The following is a 6000-nucleotide window of genomic DNA, read 5'->3' on the forward strand; positions in this document are numbered from 1 at the left end:
GTTAAGGGTATGTATTGTTTTATTATTTTATTTATTTACTTTTGGCTGTGCTGGGTCATTGTTGCTGCGCAGGCTGTTCTCTAGTTGCGGGAAGCCTGGGCTACTCTAGTTTTGGTGCTCCGGCTTCTCATTGTAGTGGCTTCTCTTGTTGTGGAGCGCAGACTCTAGGGCATGCTAGCTTCTGTAGTTGTGATTCCCAGGCTCTAGAGCACAGGCTCAATAGTTGTGGGCACGGGCTTGGTCATTCCGTGGCCTGTGGTATCCTCCCGGACAAGGGATCGAACCTGTGTCTCCTGCACTGGCAGGCAGATTCTTTACCACTGAGCCACCAGGGAAGCCCAAGTGCATATACTCTAATGTGGTTGATAATGTTAACCACATCCTGCAAAAAGTTGTTAAGTTCAGGTGACATTTTATGGCTAGCTAGTATTTCTCTGTGGATGACACAGTGTACACTCATATTCAGAAGTGACCTCTTTGAAGCACGTAGTGAAACCAGAAAGCCGTCCAGTCACAGCCAGCGCTCCATCTGCTCCAACACAAAATGAACAGTGCAGTTTTCCTGATAGGTAATCATTCAAAGACTTGAATAGTTCTGCAGCTGTAGGGTTGGTGGCAACAAAAGCCCACATATTTTCATGCACATTCTCTTGAAAAATATGTTGTACAAAAACAAGTATTGTTGCCTTCTTATCAACACCTGTAGACTCATTAACCTGGATTCCATACCACAGTGACTCGTTAATCCCAACAATTGTGCCTCAGTGTCCTCTGCTATGTCATCAGTTCATCTAGCTATGTGTGCACTCTCAGTCATCCCGACTCTCTACATGGACTCCATGGACTGTAGCTCTCCAGGCTCCTTTGTTCATGGGATTCTCCAGGCAAGAATACTGGAGTGGACTGCCATTCCCTTCTCCAAGGGGTCTTCCCCACCCAGGGATCAAACCCAGCTCTCCTGCATTGCAGGCAGATTCTTTAGCATCCGAGCCACCAGGGAAGCAACTGCAGTATCTCCCAGAAGTTCACAACAAACGTCCTTAGCAGCAGGCAGGATTAGCTTTTCACCAGTAGTAAAAGGTTTCTTAGTTTTAGCCATATGGTTCGCCACTAAGAATGATGCTCTCCATACAGACACATCTGATGAAGTGGTGTGTGTGTGTGTGTGTGTGTGTGTATATATGTCAGTTGCTCAGTCGTGTTTGACTCTTTGCAACCCCACTGACTGTAGTCTGCCAGGCTCCTCTGTCCATGGGATTCTCCAGGCAAGAATACTGGAGTGGATTGCCATTCCCTTCTCCAGAGGATCTTTCCAACTCACATTTTGAACCCTGGTCTCCTGCATTGCAGGTAGATTCTTTACTGTGGTGGCCTTCAATAATTGCTTCTGTTCTTCATGTTCACCTTTTTTTTTTGTTCTTCCTTTCTCTTTTGAAAATCTCCAAAGGCTTGTCTTCTAATACAGTGTACTTGGTCTTCATGTGGCAAAGCAGTTGTGAAGATTTCATGGCTTTATTGCATAGCCGGTCACCACATATTGTATAAAGTGGGCTTAGAGATTGTGAATCACCTGTTGCAATGAAGCCGTAATTTAAGTAGGACTCTTGATATTTTCTTTTAAACTGCAGTTTTCTTTTTGTTGGCAGTCTTAGACTCTTCTGCTGTCTCACCATTGGGTCTTTCCCCCTTTACAAAGAACCTCTCCAGCAATGTTTGTCTTTTACTCATTTTGGCTAGGATTAGCTTATGGGCTTACCAAAACCGTGACTGAGACAAGTGCACAGTGCTGGAAAGAGGCATGGATGGAAGTGGTAAATAAGATAACAGGTGGGCCACACATGGACTAATATAAGTGTCAGATTCTTACTTAAAGACTGCCAACCACATGCAGCTGTACAATTGAAGTACAGCAACTCATTTTCCACTGTCAAGCCTGCCACCAGATGCAGCTTAATTGTCACTTGCCACTCCCTAATAGGGTTTTGATATGAGTCTGCAACATCTGATTTATTATGGTCTCTGTGCAGTCAAACCTCTTTGCTAATGGTAATCTGTATTTGCAGTCACTTAGTACTACCGTCTCAGATCCACCTCAGATCATCAGGCTTTAGATTCTCATAAGGAGCGTGCAACCTAGATCCCTCGCACGTGCAGTTCACAGTAGGGTTTGCACTCCTGTGAGACTCTAACGCCACGGCTGATCTGACAGGAGGCGGAGCTCGGCAGTATTGTGAGATGAAGCTTTGCTTGCTGACTTGTGCACCACTCACCTCCTGCTGTGAGTCCCTGTTGCTAACAGTCCACAGACTGGTGCTGATCCGTGGCCCAGGGGTTTGAGGACCAAACCCTGCCCTTGGCTATAAAATAGAGAAGATAATAATACTTCTCTAGCGGAATATCGTGAGGATTTCACAACTTTATTCACATTAAGCCTTTCAACAGGGCCTAGGGTCAGCCGTCAGTGAATATCAGCTAGAGTGGTGGTGGTTTAGTCGCCAAGTTAAGTCCAATTCTTGCGACCCCATGGACAGTAATGTAGCCCACCAGACTCTTCTGTCCGTGGGATTTCCCAGGCAAGAATACTGGAGTGGATTGCCATTTCCTTCTCCAGGGGATCTTCCTCACCCAGGAATCGAACCAGTGTCTCCTGCATTGCCAGTGGATTCTTTACTGCTGAGCCACCTAGCTATAATTGACTAGAAATTTATTTGTAAAGTAGTATGAGAGAAAGAGCTAATTATATATTTTCATTTTTAAAAACAAAGCCCAATTTATTTTATTATTATTCTTTTCGTTTTTTGGCTCCATCATGCAACATTCGGGATCTGAGTTTCCCATACCAGGGATGGAACCCCTGCCCCCCTGCTCTGGAAGTGCAGAATCTAAACTGCTGGACCACCAGGGAAGTCACACTAATTATATTTTTAATAGATGCTGTTTAAATTATGTTAATTCCCTAGAAAGGATTTTCTACATCTGCTCTAAGCTTCCCTGAAGATTTTATAAGCCTATTTCTACTTCACCTCTACTCCCACCCCAACTGATATTATTTCATTACGTGCTATTTAATTTGACCTTCCACACCACAATTTCTGGTTAAAATGTGCTCTTCTATATTATACTTTTTTTAATCAACTTTAATCTTAGCACTATTGAAGGGAATAGTTTTTAAAGACTTCTACAAAGAAAAATCTGACTGTAAATAAGAGCGTTCATAGCAGATGAATGAATCTGTAATATGATGTATTCATTACATCCCAGAAATAAAAGGATTAGTGAAGCGTCAGTTCAAATCCCTACTAGTCTCCTCATTAGACTGTCTTATCAGTTGTGAGACATCTGAAAAATATGGATAGAATACTCAAATTTGTCTGTCCCTGCACCCCCTTCATGGGCAAAAATTTTGGGCTGGAAGCACCCCTTAATAAAATAGAACCCAGCTGCTTTCCTTTAATATTCTCTTGAAATATTGCAAAAAGAACTTCATTTGTTCAAAAGACTCCCATAACCATCACTTCAAATGGTTTTTTCTTATAAATTCTGGATGGCATTAAAATCTTTAAAAAGTCCCACATGGCACATTTTGTGGTTTTGTTGAAATGTTTGACTTTTAATCACAGAGGACAGAGTCTTTAAAACAACACGACTACTTTAAAGAAACAGTTAGTGGTCTGCCCAAAGACTGCAGTTCAATAGAACTGTTATTTCCTTGTATGTTAATCTGTGTACTACTTAAGGAATTTATTATATACCTGCAAGAACAAATCTGGAAATTTGAATTCTGCTTCATAGACTAGTTTATAAGTAAAAGTCAGTAGAACATTTAAGCTATGTGATGAATCAATTTAATTTCCCTTCAACCCCAAACAAAACTGAGCTTTGGAATAAGTAATAGTTGCAAAATAGTTGAATAAACTAAGGGTAAATCGAGTGATAAATAATGATATTGATAGATATCATTAGAAAATAATACATAGAAAATTGAACGATATCTTTGCTATCTAAATATATCAGAGAAATACATAAGTAAATATAAAGCATGCCACTCTTCTTGCTATTTCTTTTTAATTTTGGAAAATATAGTTATTTTTCATAAAATTATTTTTTCTATGTTGTTAACATCTTATGGATTTATTACTGTTATTTTTGAATCAATTTATAAATATTTTAAATTTTTCTCAATTTTAATTCCAATATGGTAACTATCAATAGCTATAACCAGATAAACAAAAGCTCGTTCAGTTCAGTTCAGTTCAGTCGCTCAGTCGTGTCCGACTCTTTGCAACCCCATGAATCGCAGCACACCAGGCCTCCCTGTCCATCACCATCTCCCAGAGTTCACTCAAACTCACGTCCATCGAGTTGGTGATGCCATCCAGCCATCTCATCCTCTGTCGTCCCCTTTTCCTCCTGCCCCCAATCCCTCCCAGCATCAGAGTCTTTTCCAGTGAGTCAACTCTTCCCATGAAGTGGCCAAAGTACAGGAGTTTCAGCTTCAGCATCATTCCTTCCAAAGAATACCAGGGCTGATCTCCTGCAGAATGGACTGGTTGGATCTCCTTGCAGTCCAAGGGACTCTCAAGAGTCTTCTCCAACACCACAGTTCAAAAGCATCAATTCTTCGGCGCTCAGCCTTCTTCACAGTCCAACTCTCACATCCATACATGACCACTGGAAAAACCATAGCCTTGAGTAGACGGACCTTTGTTGGCAAAGTAATGTCTCTGCTTTTGAATATACTATTTAGGTTGGTCATAACTTTTCTTCCAAGGAGTAAGCGTCTTTTAATTTCATGGCTACAGTCACCATCTGCAGTGATTTGGGGTCCCCTATAATTTTTAGGAGCATAAAGGGATCTGGAACCAGTAAGTTTGAGAACCACTGACCTAAGCCTTTTAACCAGCACAGTGGACAATGGTTACTGGTATTTGGAAAGATGCCTTTGAGGTACCAAGTGCTGCTATCAGCAAATTTTTTTTTTAATAGAGAAGTAAAGTAGATTTAAGAATTTTCAAAATTATTAATACTCTGAGGTTATAGAGTTCTCACATTAATTTCAGTATAGATTATTGGTGAATCAGTGTTTGCCTGGACAAGAACCTTCTTGTCAGAATCTGTTTTTCACCTGTAAAAGAGAAATAAAATTTGCTTCCTAATGAAACTTTAACTTCTTTACTCTCACAAAAACAAAGGCTCATCAGGTCTCGAAATATTTATACCACAATTTAATTATTCGCTTCCATCCCTCAAGTATTTCTTGTCTTCTAATATTGGTAATTATCTCATTTAGGCAAATAAAAACGTGTGATTTTTATTCTGAATTGCTCCAACATATTAGAAGGAGTCATTGTTAAGTGGTGCCCAAGCGCCAGGAAGATGAGAAGTGCTATGTAATTATCACCGTGGGAAAATAACTTTCCGTGTGTTTGGCTGAACTCACTACTTGGACTTGTGGAGCTAAATCTGAAGCTTCAGGACTTTTGGGATGAACATGGTGACATAGATTTAGCAACTGGCTGTTTTTCCTCCTTTGAGTCACACAAGAGCATCAGGGATGACCAAACCAATGAACTTGATGTTCAGCAAAATTGGGAGCAGATCCACAGCCTGAATGAATCAGGGCTGCTAGGAGTAGCTAAAATCAGACAGAAGCCAGAAAGGAGGAGGTGGTGGACTTGGGTGAGCAGGACTAGAGGCAGCAGTCCTCCTGGAATCTGATTAATTTCAGAGTAGCAGAAGAAGGGATTAAGCAGAGGAGCCATGTACTCTGCTGCTGTAACATAGAGCCACAAACCAAGGGGCTTACACAACAGAAACGGATTGGCTCATGATTCTAGTGGCCAGAAGTCTGAACTGAAGTGTCTGCAGGGCTAGTTTCTTCTGAGGTCTGTGAGGGAGAATTTGTCCCAGGCCTTTTGCCTGTTGCTGGTAACTCCTAGCGATCTTTCAAACATAGAGCAGAGGGCTTCTCAGGGGACACAGTTTCCAGTAGAAACCAGA

The sequence above is a fragment of the Capricornis sumatraensis genome, chromosome 1 (genome assembly GCF_032405125.1).
Source record: "Capricornis sumatraensis isolate serow.1 chromosome 1, serow.2, whole genome shotgun sequence".
NCBI classification, from domain to species: domain Eukaryota; kingdom Metazoa; phylum Chordata; class Mammalia; order Artiodactyla; family Bovidae; genus Capricornis; species Capricornis sumatraensis.